Source organism: Mesocricetus auratus, unplaced genomic scaffold (assembly GCF_017639785.1).
Source record: "Mesocricetus auratus isolate SY011 unplaced genomic scaffold, BCM_Maur_2.0 Super-Scaffold_15014, whole genome shotgun sequence".
Taxonomy (NCBI): Eukaryota; Metazoa; Chordata; class Mammalia; order Rodentia; family Cricetidae; genus Mesocricetus; species Mesocricetus auratus.
The window spans coordinates 70488598-70514306 of NW_024429186.1; the positions used below are offsets into that span (position 1 = coordinate 70488598).

Here is a 25709-nt window from a genome sequence, read left to right on the forward strand (position 1 = left end):
CAAGATTCAGGCACAGTGTCAAACACCTTTAATCCCAGTACTTTCAAGGCAGAGGCAGGTAAGATATCTGTGAGTTCAACGACAGCCTGGAAATACATAGTGAGTTCCAGGACAACCAGAGCTACACAGTAAGACCCTATCTTGAAACCACAAAACAAAGCTAACTAATACAAGAACAAAAAGTGTAATGCTTGGCATAGAGCTGGGTGTTAATTTATGGTAGATTTCTTATGAGAACTGTTTGGCTGAGAAGGAAGTGAATACAATGGAAATCTAAGGTATTTTTATCTCTATATCTAGCTATCATCTATACATGCATGCATGCATACATCTATCTATCCATCCATCCATCTATGTATGTATGTATGTATGTATGTATGTATGTATGTATGTATCTATGTATCCATCTATCTATCTATCTATCTATGTATCTATGTATGTATGTATCTATCTATCTATCTATCTGTCATCTGTCTATCTATCTTTTAAAATTAGATCCTTAACCTTTAGGGATAGAAACATCCCTGTTATGCCACAAAGAAAGACACGGGGTCCTAGAGAGTTTTGTGACTGTATCCAAACCAAGAAAAGCTGTTTACATTGGCAAATTATAACTAGGATTCAGCTCTCTGGAATTTGGAACCAGGATTTTTCTACTACATCAAGGTGGATGACTCTGCAGAAGTCATCTTTACTGTAGGAGTGGGAAGAAGGAAAGAGCTAGAAGGTGTATGTGTCAAGAAAGTTGTAGTCCTGGGCTGTGATGCCAATGAATAGCCTCAAATCTATGTTCTGGTGACCTGGTATCTCGTCACATTACTATCTGATGGTTGTCTTCTATATCAGGTACTTCTTAACAAGCTCTGTGTCTGTGTCTTAGGGAGCTTGAAGTTCTCCCGATGCCTGGAAGGGATGTCTTCTATCACCCTCTGTGAGTTACTCATAGATCAAGACACTTTTCAAATACATTGGTGGAAACCTTAGGTAGGTTGGTTTAAACAAAGTGGAGGAAACCCCTGTTACAGTCCTCAGATGCTGTTTGATAGTTTTCTTAGCTTTTAGTTAGCTGAAAAACTAGTGGTTAGTTCATACATTCCAAGTAATTCAGCCATGGGTCACAAAGCTATTAGTTCATGTACAGAAGGGGGCAAAAAAGGTGTCCCAAGATAACTTGGGTATGGACTTGTAACTTCCCAATCTCTGTATAATGCTGAAGCTCTAATCAGTCAACCAGCCTTGCAGAAGGTTCAGTTGAAGTTCTGCTGCTTTTTGTGAACATACATTCACATCAACCAAAAATGCATGTTCTGGCTATGCTGAGTTGGGTGCCATATAGAATTGTTTCGTTGCTATGGAAAAGTCCGTTTTCCATACTGCAGTTCTTTCCTTGGGGAGATTTGTAGTGATCTGTGACTACAAACATCTGGAGAGAGGGAAAATTCGGGGTGGATGCCAGGCCAGAAAGAAGAAACGCTGATTTGAACAAGCGGGTGGATAGCTCGGGATCAGTCCCGGGTGGGTTAGATTCATGTTGGAGAGCTCAACCACTGACAACATGCCTGTCCCACCCACCTGCCTGCTAAGATCCAAGGAAACACAACCAATCTATGAAGTAATCACTGTTCTAGAAGCTGGTTCTGTGCATGTTTGTTTGTTCTTACAGTCAGAAGTCAACTTCCTTGGGCGTGGTGTTCTTTGGTGTCCCAGAAGGGATTGTTAACAAGGAAGCACCCTTAGCCAGTGAGCGTACCTTGCTGGTTCGCCCAGGAGATCTAATCACTGAATACAGAGAAGCCTTGCCTGACTTACTAGCCTTTCGTCCCAGGGACTGTCCAGTGACTGCCTTCCTCTTCCCATACCCTCCACCTCCCCTTCTAATTTCCTGTCCTCTAGCCTTTAACTCATCAAGTCTAATCTTTAAACACTAATTTTCCTAATTTCTTTTCTCCTGAAAGGAGAGTGGGGTTTAGTGTAACTCAAAAAGAAATCCCGAAACAAAGGACTTTGAACTTTGGAGGCGGGACCCTGAATTCTTAGGATTTCCTAGAATGTCAGAAATGGTGTGATTATGTGATTCTACGTTCAAAAAGTTGGGAAACAGCAGCCAGTCGTGGCTAGAAAAGGCAAACTAGACTCCAACACCATCTTTATTTTTTCTCTAGAGAAAATGGTATGTTTTAGAGTGAGGGTAATAAAACTGTTGAGGTTTAAACAGCATTCACTGATAAAGTTAAACAATTAGAGCTTTATAAAAAATTTCCTTAGGTTAAGAAGAGAAAAAAGAAACAAGAGGGGCTTCAAAGCATAGTAGAGCATGAATGTAAGTGGACTTTACTGAGGATGCTTGACCAGGCATTTTCAAGCCCTGTTACAACATCGACCACACTGCACCTCTTTATCTTTAAGGTGTGGCCAAGGAACCCGGGAAGGCCTTCTCTTTCCCAAGGTCTCATGCACCTAATAAGTGGCGAATCAGCAATTTTGGCCTTGACAGTCTGGCCCAAAGCTCACACTGTACCAACACCAAACAGCCATATAATGAGCCACTTTGACTTTTTTCTTCATTGTGAGCAGCCTTTATAGCGTACGTCGGTCAACAGGAAGAGTGGCAGTTCCAGATTTCTTTCTTGTCTTTTTGTTTGTTTGTTCATTTACTTGCAGAATTAAAAATAAGACGCCGTTTAGTCTAAATCAGTCACGTGGCAAACATAACACAGCAGTTGTTCCAGATTCCTAACACTTTCCTCTTTTCCTGTTTATTGTTAATGAAGAATATGGTGTGTTCCTAAGCAGAATAATCAGAGAATGCATATGATTCAAAGCTATTGAGTCTATCTTTAAGAACCATTACCTAGAAGGATCATATCCTCTAAAAAGTAATAAGCAGATTTTCAAATGTGTGTGTCCTTTCTAGGGGAATAATATAGTGTTTTCAGGTGTTCAGTATTGGCAAGAAACTAAAATTCTCCTTCCTTCTTGAGCTGATGGAAGAAGCAGACTCGGAGAGGTGAGTGGAGAAAGGCTATATGTGGAAGCAAGCTTGCAGGACCCACATGCAGCCCACCCATCAGGCCCAGACCCTTCCCCACTCTCTGCTGGAGAGCTTCCAGTGCTGCCTCAGGGATCCAGAGGAAGCTGAGAAAAAGCCCTGAGTCTAGACTCTCCAAATCTAGTTTTGTTTTTCAACAGTTCTCCTTAGTTTTGTCAAGGCTAAGATACTGGTAACATCTACTTCCCCCAAATAAAACAAAGGTGTTTTGTTTTTCCTTTTTTTAATCCAGTTTTCAAGTTGACCAGGATAATTTGTTATATTTTTATCCTTTTCAGTTTGTTCTTTTGTTTTGAACAAAATTGCCCGTAGTCCAGGTTCATCTCAAACTTAGAATCCTCCATACCTGTGTTAAAAAACCCTTTAAATATTTTTTGGGCGGGGGTGAGGGGTGGGGGGTTGTATTAAATGTTTATGAACTATGTTTTTTGATTGTTTGTTTTCTCCTAGTAAAATAGGATCACTTCTGTCCTAAAGTTTATGATTAATTAAAGTTGAGAAGCTTTAAGCACTGCTCTCTTTGCTACATGTGAACCCTTGGAAGGGCCACGGAATACAATTAGACATTCCTTGTCTTAAAGAGTATGCCACTCAAAAGAGGAAAACAAGTACAGTAGGAGGGGTGTGTGCTAAAGCTTCCTGGGCTGGCAGAAAACACAGTTCTCAGTAATTGCTTTTTCTAGTCACAGCAGGACATCAAGCAGAAGCTCATGCATGGCCATTCCTGAAGGTGTCAGCCATCCAAGGAAAAGCCTGTGTTGGCCCTGGAACAGAGTAATGAATTTCCCCCTCATTTTTGTTGCTGGGATCCAACTGGCTGTTTAACTGTGCTGCTTCTAACTATTTTATTTTAAAAATTGCAGTTAATTGAACAAAGCTCTGGAAGAAAACATCCCAAGATTCTAAAAGCCAAAAACAAAACAAAACAAAAAAAACAAAAACAAAAACAAACCCCAGCGATTTAAACATTAGACTCTCATTTCCCTGTATCCCCCTTGCCTCTAAAAGTGCATACCTGGGGCCTCAGGAATCTTCCACTTATTCCATTGCACTGAATTCAGTAGCCCTTCCCACCAACAGTGGCTTGTCTTGGCTATGTTAATTTGTTTTCCAGGGTCCTGGGGCGGTTTCCACAATCAGAGCAGAGAGTGTGCTCTCAGAACAGCTGGCAGAGCTTTTTGTGGCACAGTCTCATGCAACGTCCCAAGTACTTTTCCCCATGAATTAAACAGGAACTGTATACAGGCACATGCATACTTAAATTTCATACTAAATTCATTGAACAGACCCATCTCCGCATGGAGAACATGTGGTATGTGATGACTGGTACCTTGAAGTTACAACTGGGGAATGCCAGGAATTTGGAGCACTGATGTCACCAAGGAAAATGGCCCCACCTTTCTACACTTTGGTATCCTGTTGATAAAGTTCTGCTTTTTCAGTAGAGGCTGGAAGTTCTGGAAGGAAAGGAATTTTGCATTCAGAGTTCCCCCCCCCCCCATGAATTGCAATACTAATTAGAGGTCATAGTAAAGGTAGTTGAATGCTTTATATAAAAAAAAGTTATAACTATATGTGAACTTCTTTTTAGTGTTTAGTATATAGTAGTAGCACTAAGTAATTTGAATTAAGATTCAAAATTTGTCTTTCTCTTAAGAACAGAGAATATAAAGGCCTGGCAAGTGGAAACTGGAACTAATTTTAATTGCTGATTAGGTTTCTTAGACACAGGTTTGGGATAGTCTAGAAGTCTGACTTTGCTGGCCTCAAACTCACTGAGATCTGCCTGCCTCTGCCTCCCAAGTGGTGGATTTAAAGGCATGCGTCAACACCACTTGGCCTTGTGTGTGTGTGTGTGTGTGTGTGTGTGATCTCACTTGGTAGGAAGAGAGGATGTTTGGGATCTAGAACACAATCAGTGGTAGCAAATGTGAACCTCTTGGGAGAGGGTCAGTGTTGTGTAGGAATGTCTCACACAGATTGCAGGGTATTTGCCGTGCAGCCCAAGTTTTCCTCAAACTCCAGTCATCATCCTTCCTCAGTCTCTGAAAACTGGAATTACATGTGTGTGCCACCATGCTTTCCTCTAGAGTGTGTTTTTTTAAAAATATTTTTTAATTTTAAATGTTTTATTTAATATTCACATAGTCATTGATGCTGAGAGTAAGATAGCATTCAACAACATAAGCAAATGAGACTTACAGGGGAAAGTCCTGTGAAATTAAATGCAATCTGAAGCTGTGTGTTTAAATTTTAGAATAGAAAACATCAAAGTGATAAGAATTCTTTACTACTTCTTAATTCAGTCAACACAAATTACCAGAAATGATGCTAGATACCACTTGGGAATAGCTTAAATTTTTTTTCTATGGAATCCATTAGCTCTCGATAGAAGTTTTATCTTAGTCTTGGGGTTTTCCTCACCATCTGTTGGCATAGTACATAATATGCAGAGGCTGGCTGGCATGCCAACTTGGAGGGATGCTTTTGATGGGGAAGTTAACTAGTGAGTCTTAAGACAAATCGTTTGATCAGAGCATGTTTGAAGACAACTTGAAAACTGAGAAGTATGAAGGAAGATCTTAGAATAGCTTTTTTTGGCAATGAAAACCATTTCATGAATTATTAGATATTAATGTTTGCCATTCTAAGGATTAAAGGAAGTTTAAAGTGTTCTTCATATATGAAAACTTTTGATGTGTACAAAGTGTTTTGTATAATTTATTTTTAAAGCTATAGTCTTTAATCACTACTTTGGGAGAATTATTTAACCATATTTGAGAGACAACAGAACAGAAGAGTAAGTAAATAGGATCATTGTTGGCAAAAGACACTCTTCGTATGCCAAAAAATTAACAAAGAGACAGCTCTACAAACAACAGCTTGTTGTATAATAACATCCCATGATTCTGGAACACTTCAGAGTAATTTATCTTATCAAGTTCATGGTCAGTTTTGGAAAACTGAACTTTTATTGCAGCTACTTTTTCCTTTAATAAATTATGACTAATTTCCATGTGTAGGATTAGGTCTAATGTCTGAGTATTTGGTTAAATGGGATTCAGACAGATTTGTTTCTTATGTAAAGGAGATTCCATCTTTTTCTCTGGCTTCATGTGCTATGTGCTGGATTGTACACCAAGAAGTTTGGAGAGGTCCTGGGAAGGACTCCTGGGGAGGACTTACTGAAGTGAGCCACACCTGTGCTTGTGACTCTTCTTTGGTAAAAAAGCTATGAAAAATGTGTTCAATTCCAAGGTTCGGCCCATTCTTAACTTATGTGAGTTCATTAAAACAATAAGCTGGGGTTCTGGAAACCTCACTTGAGGTACAAAAAAATCAGCTTTATTCTTCTGTGATGTTCAAGGGACTGAAAGATGCTGGGATGGTGTGAAAGCCACTTCATTGTGACTGGTGTCTTCAGATGTAGAGGAAAGAATCCAAATCCTCTTGTCAATTTTATTCACGCCTTCCGCAAATGTTTGCTGAGTATCGGTAATGTACCCAGAACTGCTTTTGGCATTATCCAACACGCACACAAAGGGCTTCTAATGGAGGACACTGACGCCCAATGTGAGCTGGAAAGAAGCAGAGGGCAGATGGGAATTATGCTTGAGGTCAGAGGAGATGGGCTTGCAGTCTTGCACTGCTTATGATTTCTAATTGAACCCACAGGCATGAGGTAGCATGGTGAACCTAAGGTGTACGTGCTGTGGCTGTTTGTGCTCTCAGAGTCACTACTGCTGGTGTCATTATTGCAGAGTATTATTCTACACCTATGATTAGCAAACTTGTCTACAGAGTGACTCATGCGGCTAAGTGTTTTTCATCAAGATGGGCAGCCTTCTTAAAGACCCATGCAAAGACGTTATTATTAATAATAATAAAAAAGCCAAGTGGCTATGTTGATGTAAAAGGCATTATGAGAGCAGCATTATTTTGTAATAGCCAGAACCTGGAAGCAACCTAGATGCCCCTAAACTGAAGAGTGGGTAGAGAAAATCTGGTACATTTACACAATGGCGTACTATTTAGCAGAAAAGAAACAATGAAATCTTGAAATTCGTAGGCAAATGGATGGAATTAGAAGAAACCATCCTGAGTGAGGTAACCCAGTCACAAAAAGACAAACATGGTATGCACTCACTCATATATAGATTTTAGACATGGATAAGGGGAGTGCCAGCCTACAATTCCACTGCCAGAGAATCTGGGAAACAGAACCTTCAACCAATGACTAATGGAAGAAGAGGCAGACACCCACAGCTAAACACTGAGCTGAACTCAAGTAACCTTGTGACAGAGAGAGAGGACTGATGAGCATAGGGTTCAAGACTTGGCTTGTTTAAGCCCCAGAAACAGCTGACCTGAACAAGGGGGAGCTCTTGAACCCCAGACTGATGGTTGGGAATCCAGCATAGGACTGATCCAGACCCCCTGTATGTGGGTGTCAGTGAGGAGGCCTAGGCAATCTATGTGGCCTTGGGTAGTGAATCAGTATTTATCCCTGGCATACAAATGGACTTTGGGTGCCCATCCCACGATGATAGATGCTTTATAGCCTGGACTCTTGTGGGAGGGCCTAGGCTGTATGAAATGACAGACTATGAACACCCCCCATGGAGGGTCTCACTCTCCCTGGGGAAAGGAGTAGGGATTGGGGGAGGTAGGATGGGGAATTGGTGAAAGGGTATGGGAGGAAGTAAGGGAGAGGCAGAGGGAGCTAGGATTGACATGTGAAGCAACCTTGTTTCTAATTTAAATTTAAAAATAAAAATTAAAAAAGGCATTATGAGGAAGAGTGAAGCAAATCTCATGTCAAGGGAACCTATAGGCTATTATATTAATGGGACAGACCATTCAAAATCAGTGGTATAACTTTTGAGAGATAGGAAGAGTCAATATGCTGATTGCAAAGGCAAGAGTTGAAGTTGGATAGTTGGCATCTAGGAGTGTTTAGTCAGTTGCCTGGTATCCACATTTTATTAGGCTGTTTTTACTTATTATTTGATATGGAAAATACCTCTAAAGAGAAATATTATTTCTTTGTGAAACATAGCTCTGAAGAAAACTACTTTCCAGTGTTGGAAAGTGCCAAGCTTGAGATGAAATGGATCTTGGAAAGAGCTTAGCCTAGATTAGATAGGTCTTGGGTAGAAACGGAATTATGTAAGGCCTCAAGGCAACACTTACCACTTTGCTTTCCTTTGTGAGAAAAATGGTATGCCTTACTAACTTACTAACATTTGAGATCTAGGACACGAGCCCTTCCTTCATGAATGTGTTGTATATGTGGACCGGGTTAGGATTCCCTTGCTGGAAGCAGAGTTTCTTTGTTAGCTTTTTGTTCTGAGTCCTAATCACAGATTTTTCTCCTTCCTTCAGAAGTACTGTACCAACTGTTTTTGTATTAAAGTCTCGGCACTTATTGTATACCTGGGAACAAAGTTTGCTATACAGATACATAATTACACACACATGCATGGCAAGGGGAAACTTCCAAGTGGAAGGAAAAGCTGTTAAGTACAGTGACAGAAGCTGTGAACTTCTCCCAAATCCATGTTTTCCTGAGGCCACAGCACAAATGCATTCTGGCGTCTTTTCCTGTTGTGTACAGTCATGTGACTAGTAAACAGTCACGTGCCGACAATAAGTCCATCAGCCTGAATCTTGGTTCACATGAGGAAAAGGACCATCTCCCTTACCCCAGCCACATCTTCGGTGCAGAAACATTAGCATTTCTGGGTTTGTTTTGCCACTGACTTCCTTTTCCTACTACTGTGATGACCTGTGGTCAGTGAGAGACGCAAAGACTGCATTTCAGTAACTGAGCCTCAAGCCAGATTACTGAAGCAAGTTGTTTCAGTATGAATCAGACAGTACCTTGGAAGAGGGAGGCTATTGTAGGCCCAGGCTGTGTATGTGCCTGTGCTGTACTCAATATTAACTCTATCTCTGCTTCTTGCTGTTCTAGCTCCTTCACCTACAGTCATAGGGAGATTCCAAGGAATGTAAATTGATGCTTTATTTTCCCTCCGTTCCCTCAGTGTTTCTATTGTTTGGCCCCATGCCAGGTTGTCGCACCTGCTGTGCGGCCTGCATCCGAGAATGTAGCGAGGTGGTCGGGATAGATGACACAGAGACTGGTCGGTTGCTTTAAGAAAACTTTATGCTTCCCAAGTCAGCTTAGGAGGAGAGCTCCCCAAGAAAAAAAATGCTTCCCCTTTTAAGGACTTCTGCCATCCATCTACACACAATTCTCCAACCGAGCTCTCACACACCTCTCACAGCTCTCTCAGACTTCTCACCCTCTTGGCTGGTGGTTTAATCTCAGGCCCCAGAATGGGGAGAAACAGCAGGGGGGGGGGGGGGGATCAAAGTCATGGTGTTTCAGTGAGCCAGTCCTTATCTGAGCCCTATCAAGAGCTTTATAGTACTGAATTGTTTTTAGTAAACATTATCAGCTGCCTGCTCCCAGGCTGAAGGGGAAGTGGGTCTCTGTTCAAGGTCTGGTGTCCCCACATCAGGTGCTACCAGAGGGCCTAGAATGGAGAGAAACATGGGTCTTACTCTTAAAGGGCTAACAACAATACTAGCAAGTGAGACCCTCAGCCGGGGATAATAAAAACTCAGTTCAAGTTACTTAAACAATACGTGGTCTGTTAGGAGCTAAGTGATTCCTTTAGATGTTTTACCTTTGAGTCCTAATCTAATTAGGTTTGTTCCCTACTTATTTAGGTGTCAAACCACAGAGTCTAGTAACAACTCCACTCAGCAAGGCCTTTCCCACCCCTTATGATCATGTTGCACATGTGACATTATCTGGAGCAGTGTGATTAAGAGCCCATTTCTCCTTGGATTCAGCTGAGCTGGACCTAAGAAGACTCAGTTGTGAGTTTGCTGAGCATATGAAGAGGAAGAACAGAGGGGAGGGGACACTAGGGTGCCTAGTCTAAGAAAATCCTAGGCAGGTGTGCTTTCAGCCACCTTTGTGTCTGCCCCTAGACACGTCACTAGATTGCCAGTGAAAATTCAAAACTCAGCCTCTCTCTTCTCCTTTAGCTCACTGTCAATTTGCCCTTGTACCCCCATTGACTTATTACTGTCAACTTGTTTGCCTTTTCCCCGAGATCCTAAGTTGGCACACTTATTCTTTAGGGGAGGTGCCAGGCCTCAGCCATCTTTGTGACTTTTTCTCTAGTCTTCTGATGCTGTGCTGTGTGTGGCTTAGGAAACGTTTGCTGCATCAGCTGGTTACTTACTTTTCTTATCCTGGTGGAACTTCTTGCACTAGTTTCATATTCGGTGGATTGTTCTTTCCAGGTTGAAAATTGTAACCGTAGACTTGTATGATGTTTTGTCTTTTCGTTTGCTTCTATGACAGTGACCTGACCATTTTTGGTAACAGAACTCAGCAAGCATGAGGTTGAAGAAAGGAAAGTGATGTTTTATTAAGTGTTTTCTAGGTAAGGGTGGTAAATGTCTTATTTTCTTTCAGATTTATTTGATTTTATGTTATGGACCTGAGTTTAAGTCTATACATCATGTGTTAGTTGGATGCTCAAGGAGACCAGAAAAAGACACTGGATCCCTTGGAATGGGAGTTAAAGATGGTTGTAAGCCACCATATGGGTGCTGGGAACTGAACCTGCGTCTCCTGTAAGAGGACTAATTACTTATAACAACTGAGCTGTATCTCTAGCTTCTGGTAGATGTGTCAACGCATGATGCTAAGTACATGTCCTGGATGACTCTTGACCATGTTGCTTTTCTTGGCAAAGAATCATCTCCAAGCAACATGTACTTTGTTGTCTAATTTAATAAAAGGAAACAAACTGATACTTTCCTGCCTGTTGGTAAGATTTGTATCTTAGATGCACTTTGATGCATGGGGGAATTCTCTGGAAAAGGACTCATGCAATTCATAATTAGTCGTGCTTCCCTAATAAAAATTATAGCCGAAATCCTTCCCTTGGGGGCTTGTTATGTTTCTTCTGGAAAGCACACTTTAATTATGATAATAGAACCAAATGGTGACTTAATAAGACTGAAGACAGTAAGCAGGGGAGACTGGGCGTCTTCCAGGAAGAGCTGCCCCCCTCCTTGGTAATTAGCAGTCTCCCCAGCACCTCTTTTCCACTGTGCAGGAGTGGGGCCATCATCCACACGTTTAACAGTTGACCTTCCTCTCTACTCCAGGTGAGAGACAGCTTTAAAGAACCAGACCTTTTCATCTGATCCTATTCTTGCTTCTCTTGTACGTTTAAGGATCTTTCCCTAAATGACAATGCCGCCGAATCTCATCATCACATCTCTGATGCCTCCAACCTGACATTTAGGAAGCTGCAATATGAGTTTCAGTGCTGACTCATTTAACTCTGACGAGCTTTGTGACAGCAGGGTATGGCCGTTTCTTTAATACGACATACAAAGCCAGAATTCAGTGGCATGGCACTCTCCTCTAGAAGTTAACTTCAAAATATCTAAGCATTTCTCTTGGTAGCGGGGAGCTTATTGTCTTAGCAGCCATCTGTTTGGTCACCCTTGAAGGAATTAAACACTCATATCTCACTCACTATGTTAGTGATGTAACAGCATCCTGGAAGTGTTGCTGTACTAATACCTGCTTTCAGAAAATGGTTTTAGAGAGTTCCTGCAGTGTCAGTGTGTTGGGTTGAAAGAGAAGTGAGTTGGTAATGTACATAGATTATTGGTGTTCTCTTTGAACCATAGCAAGTGGTGTGAGTCTGTCTTTCATAGTAGCTTAAATTATAGCACAAATGGTTACTTGAGAAACAAGTCTAGTGTATGCCCATACTACCTGAACCTACCTGGTATTGTCTGATCTTGGAAGATAAGCATGGTTGGGCCCATTTTAGATCATAAACCTAGCAGGAGGTACATATTTGAGGAGAACAGCCATATGTAAGTTTTAAAATATACTTTATTGTGGAGGATGATATCACTTTATATTCACTGAAATTACTCTGAAGAAAGAATAAGAGTAAGCATAGATAAATTCAAGAGTTTTTTTTAATTACAGAAGCTAGTGCTACCCTATCTCTTCATTTTATTCATTATGAAGAAAAATCAATTGTCACATTAGAGGTACAGTTACCTCACTTCCTACTATGTCACGTTCAAGAAAAACGTATGTAAGATATGCCAAAAGGTAATAAAAATGCTCGCAGAGAGGACAAATTAATAACATAAAACCAGATTGTGTTGTGATGCAGATGTTGGGATTATCAAGTAATTTAAAAGACTATGATCTATTAACAGCTCTAATAGACACAGTAGACAACATGCAAGGACAAATGGGTAGGATAAGAAAGGAGATGAAATTTGGAAGAAAAGATAGAAGTAAAGTGCTAGAAATAAAAATGTTGTAACAGAAATAAGGAATTCTTGAGCATGGATCTGCAGGCTTTAACCCTGTAAATCTGCCCTGGTCCTTCTGGTCACAACCCCATCCTGAGCCACTGGAACATTGGAAAGAGTCATGTTATTAGTATAAACTCAGGTATGGTTGCAAGGATTTAGACCCCTTCATTTTACAGTCTGTGATTCAGACTATCAGGGAGTAGAGAGAAGATGGGGGCTTTGGGTATGTATCTCTCTGCCTCTGCCTTTGATGACTGGTGCCTTATCCAAAAAAAATGTACTGGGTAGACAGCAAAGGAATCTAAGATCTCCACCCACTGACACACAAGGCTAACAAGGATCCTTCATTGCAGGGCATTCTGGCTCTGTGTCAATTTTAAAAATAACCAACCTTCTTCCAACTAATAATTAACTAAAAGGGGGTTTATCTTCACTACTGTGAGAGTTAGGAACATTTATAGCCAAGGCAAAAAAGCTGCATATTCTCCACAGACAGTGCTGTTTTTGTCCATTTTTAGAAATGACTTATTTGAACTTTTTAACCTCTTAAACATTACAGGCAACATTGATGTTTTGAAGACAATTCTTTGAATCATTTCTACATGGTAAAAGTAATGTTATCTCCATGCAGATTTCTGTTTCACACAGAGAAAAGCAAAGAGAAAATTCTCAAGGTCAGGGACCAGATTCAGTAACATTTATGTCTTTAGTATTTTCCAGACCTGTAGTGGTTGTCCAGTAAATTCAGGTTGATTTGTAGGAAGTATGAGTCCTAACAAATGTGCCAAAGTAGCTCAGGTCAGCATTGTGAGTCATGGGGTCCTGTGGTAGGCATCAGCCTGTGTCTAGTCACCAGCCCTCCAATGACAGAGAGCTTGGCTAACACACCCTCTGATGTTCATTTAGATGAACTAGAATTTGGGTTTCTATAGCAACCAATGAGCAATTTTTCTGTTATTTCTAAAGTTTATGTGATCTTTAGCCCGGTAACTAAACCCAAGACTTTGCCCTCACTTTTTATCTCTAACTTATGCATAAGAATGAATGATTTGGACATTACTGAAAAGTGGTTTTTGTTTATAAGAACCTCTTTTTTTCTTCCTGGACAAATCAGATGATCACGTTCTTATAACTTCAGAAATGAAAAATTTAATACCAGTCCATCTTTCCCTTATCAGATTGCTAAAAATTAGAAAAAACTAATAATTATTAGTATTGAACTGGAAAAGAACAATTTTATACTCCAGGGAGAGGTTAATTAAAATTTGTTCTACGTTATAGAAATTGGCCAAATCTATCAACATTCAAAGACTGCATTGAGTTTTACATAAACATTCATATAGATACACAGTAGCTATTTTGTATCTTTTTCTCACTGAAAAACTAAATACTATTAGAAAAATGGTCAAATAAAATGACATATTTGTATGAGGAAATAACATATTACACTTGAAAATGAGATGTTTTCTCTCCATTTGCAAACAAATGTGTTTATGTTTACATACCTATAACTTCATAATGTGCTATATATGCATACTTTAGGGTAAAGTTAGTTGTGATCCTTCCTCACATACCATTGAAATGTCTTTTTCTGTGTATGTGAATTATTATATATTCATAGAAGTCTAGAAGACTGGACAGTATGCTTGCTAGTAATTATGTAAGAAGGGTGGTTCTTATTACGGCCTTTTTCTTTTCATTATCTATTTTATATTACTTTTGCAGCGTGAAGAATTATAAATAATTAGAAATATATGTGCAGATGAGCAGAGCTATCTGTGGACACTAGGCAGAACTCAGGAGCATTAAGGGTTAGTTTGGCTGGTGGAGAGAGAGACATGAGAGACTAAGACAGCAGCTACAGAAGTTATTTGAAAGAATATGAGATACTTAGATTTAGATAAACTATTTTATATAAAATGTGCATTTTACACAATAAATGCTTAGATATAAATATAAAAGTAAATATAATGTATTTTATATAAGATTTATATAAATCATTTGTGCCTCAGTGTCCTAATCTTTTAGAGGTTAGACTGAAGGAGTAACTTTCTAGTCCCTTGTTTTTCCTTTCTCTCCATAGTTCCTGCCTCTCAAAAGAACTTTTGTTCAGAACTGGGAGCAAACAGAGTAGATAAAGCAAAATAGAAGGTGTCCTCATTGAGGGTTCTGCTGTGGCTCTGTGATATGCCCAGGGATTCAGAGTGCACCAGTGTGGACCAGTTCTGGCAGCACAGGGGCAATCTTTCATGTCAGAAGATGGTAATCCTCTGATGGCGAGCTTAGGCTGACATGGTTTCCTTCACCTGTCTGAGACTGGGCCTGTTTTCCTCCTATCCCACCCAGGTCTGGTGGCAGCATTCATAGGCAATGCCATTTCTTCTTACACTCAAAACTCTTTTCTGCCTTATGTCTGTCATATTGAGAGTCTCTTCCTTCCCTATCTTGTTCATTTCTTCGTGATTTCCTTGTGTGAACAGGCTGGATTTCCTTGCATGAAAAAGAAAATTATAATAGGTAACACTTATTGACTGTATACTGTTAGTGTTGCTGTAACATTTTATATAATCACTCTTACCACAATCTCACAAGGTAGATTTTTAATATTGTGGTCTTATGGATGATGAAACTGAGGCAGGCAAAAGAGACAAATACTGTGTGAGGTCAAAGAATACCAAAATGGTTGAACTGTGATTCAAAAATGGGCAAGCCATCTCCACAGCCTTTTCATTAACTGCAGCCTGAATTAGTCACTGTCCTGGCTGTCACTTTTCAACAGCACAATTGCCCTTGATTCCTGTGTCTTGCCTGCTCTGGAGCTGTCTCCATCACTGTCCCACCTGTCTCCTCTTAGACTCCTAAAAATGAAGTGACGAAAATCTGACTGAAATTCAAACCAGCAGTGATTCTGAAAATGTTTTGAATGAATTTTGTAGCGATTTCAGTGGCAAGTAAGACCCAGAGGTTCGGGTATAGGAACAGTATATGAGATTGATGTTTGCAAGTTTACCAAGTAATTTGCTGCTGGCATGGAGAAAGCAAGGCCAGTCATTAGATCTGTTGTCAAAGTGGAAGGAAAGGGTGAGAGTGGAAAGTGATAATGACTCTGTATCCAACTCTGCTCTTTTGTGCTACTGTTTTCACCTATACCAAAGAACCTTAACATAACTACCTGAAAATAAGCCTTTGAGGATTTGTTCCAATCACCGATTTCTGCAAAGTATATTGTTACTATCAAAAGATCAAGGAAAGAAAATAAATAACCAGATTTCTGAAGGTTTTGAACCATAAAATATTACAGCATTTGCTCAGAAAAATAAATCTTACAAAATGGCTAGGAAATATTAGAAGAAAGTAAAATTTGAAACCTACATAAAAGCTGGTTTCAACAGCATGCTGTATCATTCCAGTACACCTGTGGTGAGATTGAAAGTAGACACGGGAGTATCCTTGGAAGTTTGTAGGTCAGCGAGTCTGGCATATACAATGGTGAACAAAGAGACCCTGTCTCAAAGTAGAAGGTCTAGGCCAGTACTGGGAATTATCATTTGACCTTCAGATGTATTCTTTGGTACACTTACACTCACTCATGCACATACACATATACCATACGTGTAATGCAATGTACACACACACACACACACACACACACACACACACACACACACACACACACACACACGAACCTAGGAACTTGTATGGCTGGTGTTAATGTATTTCATCATAAATCGGCTTTAGAAGGTATGGTGTTGATTTGAATGAGAAATGTTCATGTCCCTCATAGGCTCAGATATTTGAATACTTGGTTCCCAGCTGGTAACACTGTTTGGGGAATGCTTTTGAGTTTTGATTGCTGTGATAATACACCTAGACCAAAAGCAGCTTGGGAAGGAAAGTGCTTACTTCATCTTATACTTCTAGGTAGCAATGCATCTCTGAAGGAAGTCAAGGCAGGAACTCAAGGCAGAAACCTGGAGCCAAGAACTGAAGTAAAGAGCACAAAGGAACTCTGCTTACTGACTTGATTCCCAAGGCTTACCCAGATTGCTTTCTTTAATACCCAGGACCAGCAGCCCAGGGGTAGCACCTGCACAGTGGGCTGGGTCCTCCCACATTAATCACTAAGAAAATGCTCCACAGACTTGCCTACAGGCCAGTCTTGTGGGACACTTTCTCAGTTGAGGTTCCCTCTTCCCAAGTGATTCCATCGTATGTCAAATTGACATAAAACCAGCCAGTACAAGGAGATTTGGGAGGCACCATCCTACTGGCAGAAGTACGTCACTAGGCAGACTTTGAGAGGTCATACACCATCCTGCTTCTAACTGCCCATCTCTCTGAGTTTTTGTTTAAAGATGGGATCTCTCAGCTTCCTGCCCCACCCCCATGCCTGCTGCTTGCTAGCATACCACCCCACTATGACGGGATCCTCTGGAACCATAAACCCAAATAAGCCCTTTCTGCCATCAGTAGTTTTGCTCATGGTGTTTTATCACAGAAACAGAAAAGTAATAGAGTAAGTTTTAAGAAAAACAATTCATGCTGGTTTATTGTTTTTACTCTTAAAATTAAAGAAAAGTTATGCAAAAATTAAATTATTTCTAATATATTAACTATTTGGGTTACAGAGAAGGTGGGTTCCAAATATAAAAACACACCTGAAATTAATACAGTAAGTCTGTATAGAGAGAAAAAGAAAAGAGTGTTATCTTTCTGAAAGTACTCCTTTTCACTCACTGAGTTCTGAAAATCATGTTCAAATTTATATAGAGGTTTAAACCATTTTCTGAAATCTTGTTTGTGAGTCCTGTGAGAGGAAAACAGCAAAGTAAGCTCACAGAAACAATAAACTAAGTTCATATTTCACTCTTACGGCAGAAGTTATAGATGAGTCTTCCCCTAAGGGAGACGGGGCAGACAAACAACAGAATGTTAACTAGTATGCTTTCTAGGCAGTTTGTCAATATGGTTAGCCTACTGATAAATCCCAAAGATAGAAGTTTTATTCTCATGAAGTTCATGTTCCCAGACTAACTATATCATTTATATATCCCTAAAAACAATACTTTTCACCTGCTTTTTTAGGAGTCCATCCAAATAAAAGATAATGCCATTTTCTTTAGAAATTCTATAGTGCTAGAAGTCCCTCCCCTTTAGGAAGCATACTCAAATTTAGGTATGAATGTATACTTTTTCACTGATACATTTCTTCATTTTGCAAGCTGCTACCAAGCAACTGCTTGCTATGTGTGTTTAAAACTATGAGTAAGTTAACTGTGGCACCGGCTACTACAGTCAGATGCATATAGTACCCCAAATTAATGAGTTGAAATTAGTCATTAAGGTGATGTCTTGAGGCACTGAGGCCTTTAGAAGGTGCTTTTGCAAAACCAGCCTCAGAATTCCGTTGTCCTTTCCACCAGTTGACAACTCTGTCAGAAGATGCCATGTATGAAGAAGGAAATGGGCTTCATGAGACACCAGATGTGATAGTACCTTGATGCTAGGTTTCCTAGCCTCCAGAGAGAAACTTTTGTAATAGACACCTATATCTGCCTCCCTAGTCTCATTATTTCATAGGAAGATATAGTGTAAGTCCACAGAAATGGCACACAGTATCGAAAAGATCTTGTACCTGTTTAAAAATAAAAGATGTGGCAATACCAGAGAACACAAAGTCTGGGCTTAGACTGAAGACTGCTAGATGTCCAATTTATTTTACATTGATAGAATTGATTTAGGCTTTCCAAAGTACTCAGACCACTGTTATTACTTCTGTTGTTACTGGTTTGTTTCTTTATTTATTAATCACCATGCAAAGTACAGGGTTCCATTATGGCATTTTCAAACAAAATTTATTTTTGCTGTTTCTCCTCCCCAGCTCTCCTCCCAAACTCCCCTGCCTACTCTCTTACATTTGTCTATGCTGTGTCATTTTCTGCTTTAATCTAATAAGTGTCCTTTTGTTCCCATCTCCTACACATCCTTCCCCCACGCCTCTATTTCACCTTTTGTGATCTCCATATACATAATGAAACATATGTGCATGGGCAAATGCATGTGCATGTACATACATGCACACACACATGCATGCACACATGCACACAGACACATGTACACACACATGCACACACATGCACATGCACACATGTGTGGAAACACACACCCATTCACACACACACACAATGTATTTTACTGCGTGCACAGCCATGTTTATGGCTGTGATATTCACATAAGCCAGAAAATGGAACCAGCCTAGATGTCAGTCATCAGATAAATGGATAGTAAAAGTATGGTATATAGGTACAACGGAATTTCATTCAGTTATAAGGAAAAATGAAATGATGAAGCTTGCAGAAGAAATGGACAGAACAGGGATGTATATATTAAATGAGGTGCCTCAGATTCAGAAAGATAAAAATACAAAGTTCTTTCTCATAAGTGTATGCTAACTTTTAATGTTTGTATGTGTGTATAAGAGTGGGTGTGACTGTGGGTGTAGGCTACGCTGGACATTTTAGAAAAGTAACTGTAGGAAGTGGGTTGGAGGGAAAGGAAACTGGGTACTGATCCATCAGTTCTGGGAATATTAATAGAACTCTAGGCAGTAAATGATGGCTTAGTGATTTACAGCAATGACGAGAGACAGAAAGAGAAGGGAGTAGATGTGAACACAGTAGAAAGCAGAGCTGAACAGAATTTGTTCTGTTGTAAGTGATAGAAATTCATGAGAAAAAGGAGAGGGAGGAGTAAAAAACTAAGTGCCAGTGTCCAACACAGGTGATAGTTAAGCTGTTGATTATGATGTGAGCATATGATTAGAGTCTTCTCAGGGAAGGATTTGGACTTGATGAGTTTATCATTACTACAGTTCATCCAGATGGAAAATCACTGATGACAGGTGTTACAGGATTCCCAACAGGGTCCTGTGGCCACGTTAGCCCCCAAAATAACACGGAGATTATTAGTTACAGTGCTGTCGGTCAGGGCTTCTCATGAGATAGTTCTGTCTTAAGTATTAACCCATGACTACTAATATATTGTTCTATAAGGACTTATCTTTCTGACGACAGCATCCTGACCTGTACTCTCTTCCCCGGGATCACATGGCGACTCTCTACTCTTGACTACATTTCCCAGAATCCTCCTTCTCTCCTAATCCCTCCTATCTTGCATCCCTATTGGCCAACAGTGTTTTATTCTTTAACCAATAAGAGAGATATATACACAAAAGGACTTCCCCCATCAGACAGGTGAGCAGGAGACACTGTTTTGATGTGTTTTTAGGTGGTCCTTGAATCCTCAGGAATAAGAAGCGCTCCAGAGAATCTTGAATGTTTAGAAAGAAGGGAGCATTCAGCAGAATCTGGAGAAATACCAATATTAGAGAAGAAACACAAAGAAACAAGGTGATGAAAAACCATTAGTGAAGAAAGCAGTTATGGAGTGGTGGTGGAGAATTGAGGAGCCAGAATGCATGGGGTCCCAGAACCCAGGGAAGCATGTTGGAAGAGAAGGTGATGGCCAGTGATCCCAAAGCTCTGCAGTTGGGTGCTTGGTGCTGTTTGTGGCAATGCCATATTCACTAAGCCTCTCAGGTTTTCAGAGTAAATGGGGACCATTTTTCTTTCCTTGTGCCAGTCAGTGGTCAGCTGTAAGGCAGATACTTACATTGGTAGATGAAATGTTCTTAAACAGTGATGTTTATTCCTCCCATGTGTTTTCTGTGGCGACTTTCATGTAACACAAATGATTTGGATGGTGGCAGAAGAGTCATGTGATCTGCCCAGTTTCAGGTATTGGTGTATGGTCGTTTGTGATTGCTGCTGATGGGTTATGCTCTTGCATTAGGTGTTTTATGAAAGCTGCCCCTTTACTCTTTTCTTTCCTTTCCTATAAAAAAAAAAACAAGGAAAAAGGAAAACTAACACTGTTCATGCATTTGTGCAGTGCATATTTTGCCTTTAGTGGAGTCATGGTCTTGCTTTTGGCATATAGGCAGCAGAGGCAATGGAAAGAAAAGCTAGGGAAAGATAACCATGGTCACTTTCATAGTCAAGTAGTTCCTTAGAAAGAGAACTTCTAGGGCAATTATGTGGAATAGGGAAGGAAGTCTTCATACACACAGTTAAGATGTTATGCGAGGTGCTGGGATTTAGTAAGTCAGAATCTGGTTGGAAACACAGACCCATGAGTATAAAACGAAAATCTTCGAAGTGTGCTTGGCACAGCGATGAAGCTGTACAAAAGAAGGAGACACATTCTGACCTCATGAGAAACAGATAGCGGAAGAATGTGCAAACCTAGGAGGGTCACCAAGGGTTTCCCACTCTGTGTTGATGCTCTCTGTGTGTTTTGTTTTGGTATTCTTTATCTTGTGGATTTTCTTGTTTTCATTTGTTCATTTTGATGCTTTTGTTGTTATTTTTCCTGTTCTTCGTTTTTTGAACGAGGGAGAAAAAACAAAGTTGAATATTTAAGAGGTGGGAAGATCTGGAAGGAGCTGTGGGAGAAAAAAGAATATGACCAAACTATATTGTATGAAAAAATAAATAAAACTATCAGTTGTTTTATGTATGCAAGTTTTTGTCTGCGTGTATGTCTGTACATTGTGCCTGCCTCATGTCTGGATGCCAGAAGAGAACTCATATCCACTGAAATTATAATTATAGATTAATTGTGGGCTGTCCTGTGGGTTCTGGGAATTGAACTAGAAGCTGAGTCATCTCTCCAGCCCCTGTTTTCATTTTAAAAACATGCTTAGTGTGGTGTTCATTTGGGAGAATTACATCCTCGAGTTGGTTGGTTTCCCTCTTACATAAGGTACAAAAGTCATCTTGCATTAATATGTCTTTTGACTGGATTTATCTTGCCTTTGGGGATGTTGGAAGTTGAGAATCTGATAGACAGTGAAAGCACTGTGTGTGTTCAAGACTCTGAACTGGCTGTCATTATATTGTATACATCTCTTAATCATGACAAATTACATATTCATGTTAACCTGTGTTCCTCACAGTGACTTGGTGTCAATTTGGGAAGCTTGTAGACCATGAGACACACACTTGCAGATTTTGTCTTCTGTACACTTAAAGTTCTTGCCTCCTAGATTCATTTGGTTACATGTAATCAGCAGTTCTTTGTAATTCCTGTAGGGAAATTGAGTTTGTCTTAAGTTTGCACGCCAGCTGAGAGGGAGATGAGCAAGGAAGTTCTGTGTGCTTCTTTCTTCTTTGCTTTTTTTCATTCCTTTTTCTCCCCTCTTCATGCCCCCTCTGCCTATCTCTACCACCCTGCCTTCAATCGGTAGGTGAATGCTGTCTGTAATTTTGCCCGTGTATAATTAGTCTCGTCTCCTTCTTTCTCTGCATTGTAATTCCCAGGAAATCTTCGGCTCCCACAGCTGACTTGTGGGCGGATGACACTAATGTGATGTGTTTTCAGCCCATGGGTGGGATTAGTTATGTTTCCTTGCAGTCTGGTATCTGAGGATGCCTGGCCTGTCTTATTTTTCCAAGTGAGGCCACAATGTGGACTCTTCTTGGATCAAGACTTCTCTTCACTCAGTGTTGACTGAGAGGCATACCTGTGTCGTTCATCAAACAGGTCCACACCTTCTTCAGAATCACAGAGTGAGGACCAAGGTCTCCTGCAGTGTAACTGTTCTCTACCTTTCACACAGCTCATTTCCTATCTACAGTTCCCCAAATTTCCTCTAATATGGTCGGCCCTCATATTAACACTGCATGCTTACTGTTCTTCGTAAGAAGCAGCCCTTCATGATGTAGTCCACTGGGTGGTTGAGGTGGGGGGGATTACATGTTCCTATAAAATGAATTCAAGGCCTGCCTGAGCTACACAGGAAGTTCAAGGCCAGCTTGGATAACTTTGTGCGATTCTGCCACCGCTGCCACTGCCACCCCCTTCCCCTGTTTTTCTGGGAACTAGAGCTTGATCTTAGCTCATAGAATAATGATGTGTGTGTGTATGTGTGCCATACTTACCTCGTGTGTTGTGGTGAAGACTCTTCATGCTGCTTTAACAATCATGAGGAAACCTCACCTCTCAATCTAGCTATGAGGAAGCTACACCATGCTTTGATCACAGGCTTCACATGTGCTCTGTATACGAATGCAGCCAATGCCTAAGGACGAACAGTCCTCTTGCTGGGATTCTGAGCTCAAATTCTTAGAAATAGCTAGCATTTCAGGACGAGCCCTAACTCTAGGTGCCTTGTCCCACCAAGTGAGTTTCCTGCTGTGTTGACAACTCCCTCCCGGTTATGCTTTCTGGATTGTGGATTGGTCTGGAACTTTGGAAAGATCTTGGAATCTTTTCCTTTCTTGTACTTTTTCATCAGCTTTTCCTCTTGTGTCTTCCCTTGTTGAAATCTGACTGTGGAGATGTTCGTTGTTTTTTTTTTTTTTTCCTCTAGATGAATTTCTCAGTAGTTTCATAACACGGCTTAGAATAAACTGGAATCTCAGCCCAGTAGTTGTATATCAGAAGTTTTTACCCCTCAGTCCCCATTAAGAAGTTAGGGCATTTCACTGTTGTCATGGACAGAATCTATCAGACTTGGATTTTGTAATCAAGCTTGTTTATTTCTGGGCATTTTTAACTTGGCTAATTTCCAGGTATTTTCTCAGTTAATTGCTTACAAAAAGGAGGAAAACATTTCATTTTCTGTACCGGGATGACATGGCCTTTACATTTAATCACTTGCTTTCTCCCGCTCACAAAGTGCAATGAACTGTCTTTATATTCAAATACCACCAAGAAGATTAGGATAGATGATTAGAATTGAGAGAGTGGAAAGTAGCATAACCACTTCTCAGATAACTCAGCCTCAATGCAGTGTGCAGCCAAGAAACACCCAGGCCATCAGCAAACACCAAATGCTTAACATTAATTAGGTCATTGATCCTCTGCAGAGATATAGCATGGAGGGGATTTATCAACCTTAATTTGTTCTAAGTTATTTATCTTAATTTGGTGAATAAAATTTCCTGATTCCTAACCCTGTGTTTTTCTCCCCAGGCCTACCCTGTGGAATGCTAGAATGTCAGAGAGGTTTCTGTTTTATGGAAAGACACATAGAAAATTATCAGACTATGTACTAATGTGTAGTATACGGTAGTTCACATAAGGAACAAAGTACAGTGTGTTGTTTTTTTAACACTGACCTATTGGCATTGTTTAATTCATCATCTCCAGGTATTTTGGAGGTAAGCACACAAATCTTAGGCATTTGCTTCACAGAACTTTTAAGAAATGGCTAGTTGCAAATGAACAGAAGTAAGAAGAGTAGAAAGAGCCCAGCTCTTCTGTAACTGAGTCATCCGTTTTAGCCAGTGGTCCTCGTGTTGGCAGTGGTTGTGCAGAACCTCTTCACTGGTTCGAGGCTCCATTTGCTCAGTACCCTGACAGTGGGACCCTGTTGGGCCTGTGTTACTTGGGAGAAGGGGATTCACGTGTAGGCTTTTTAGTCTTGTTAATAAAAAAAGAAAGGACTCAAACAGAAACTCAAGGACAATTTTATTAGATTTTAAAAGAAAAGCCTCAAGGCAGGCAAGCTGTAAGAAGGGTGACAGAGAATACAAGAGGGGAGGGGAACCATGCTGCTTCAGGTTGGCAACTTGACAGACAGGGGGAGGTTTAGAGGAATGAGCCCTAAGTGTTAGGAAAACCACACTTGGAAAAGGGACAGGAAGAAGAAAACAGGGAAATGTCCTTTTTGGAATACTTCTGAAAAACAGCCCATCATGTGTACCACAGTATAGCTGGGTTATGCAAGCAATTGTGCTAAGGGTAGGAAGTCAGGAGTGTGAAAACAGATCATCTCATTAACGTGATCCTTATTCCTCCATCTTTTTAGCACGCATAAGGTGAACCTGTCTTCCTGAGGAGTGGTTCCTCAGCCAGGTCTTTGAGCAGCCAGGCTGGAATGTTAAGTGTCCACTGAGGCCAGAGGTTTCGTTCTCCTACAAGAAGGAAATAGTTTTCCCTGAATGGGCCTCTACTGCCACAGTGACACATGAAGTGGCTGTCCTATTTCTTGCTGAGATTCCTAGCACAGACTTGGCACATTTTAAATACACAATGAGATGGAAGGAGGAACACATGAATAAGTCAAGTTTCTATGGAAAGCCAGGGTTTCTGCAGAGACATAAATTAGGATCCCAGAGGAAGAGAACCCCCAGGCTGGCATTTATAACACTCATCAGGTAGGAATGCATCCTTGCCCATTAATCAATGCTTTATATTTGTTTGAATTCATTTCTGATTTGAAAAACTGTATGTTTTGAATGTTCTGCACCCTGTTTTCTTTTGTATGCATCTTCAGTGACCGGCAAGTAATGGGCTTATGAGTAGGTCAGTTGTTGGAGAACTGGCAGGATTCAAACCTGGGAGGCAGGCTGACTGATGCTTGCCTTGGTGTGAACTAAGGAGATAGGAAGGAGTTGTGGCAGATTCATTTATGATTGTAATGATGGTGAAGGCTACAGGCCTCGGGCTGTCAAATTCTCCTAACTTGCAAGAAAAAAAATGGAAATGTGTTTTACACAAAAACATGTATTTTTTTTATGTGCACAGGCCAAGACAATTTATACTTGCAAAGCTATACATTTATAACCTTCATTCAGCTCTGGCTCTCTGCCTCTTCAATGAACCTCTTCACAAGTGGGCATGAGTTATTTTGTTGCTTTGTTTGGTGATGGAAACAAACCCAGGGATTCATACATACTAAAGGATAATGACCTGGAACATACTTTTTATCCCCCCCCACCAATGATCCTCAGCACCAAACAGACATTCAGGAAAGACACCATGTTTGTCTGACACTTTTTCTTGTGAACACTTCTTCTTCTTCTTCTTCTTCTTCTTCTTCTTCTTCTTCTTCTTCTTCTTCTTCTTCTTCTTCTTCTTCTTCTTCTTCTTCTTCTTCTTTTGTTCTTTATAAAGTATGTGGATTCTGTTCAGAAACTTCTCTGAAGAGTAGTCACTGCATCCCACCCGAGGATGAGATCTTCCTCTCAGGGCACACTCATTGTGCAGATCACAGGTAGAAGCAATGACAGGAAATGACCTACTAGGTCACTCACACAGCCAACACAACAACTTCCTGAGGCGTTCCCTCTGGCTTCCCACTGAAGTGAGCTGCCTGCATAATTCCTGCTAACTGGTCTGATTAGCTTCTTTAATCACATTTCAAGGATAGACTTAATAGGGCAAGTGTTTCCTGACCAAAAGTCTCTGAAGGATTAAGCTGGCCCTG

At 40.4% G+C, this 25709-nt stretch overlaps 1 protein-coding gene across 2 annotated transcripts in view; it reads left to right on the forward strand.

Moving 5' to 3' along the window:
• The window catches only part of Stxbp6 (syntaxin binding protein 6), a 223191-nt gene that overhangs the window by 25317 nt on the left and 172165 nt on the right, over positions 1-25709 (forward strand). The gene's annotated exons all lie outside the window — the stretch shown is intronic.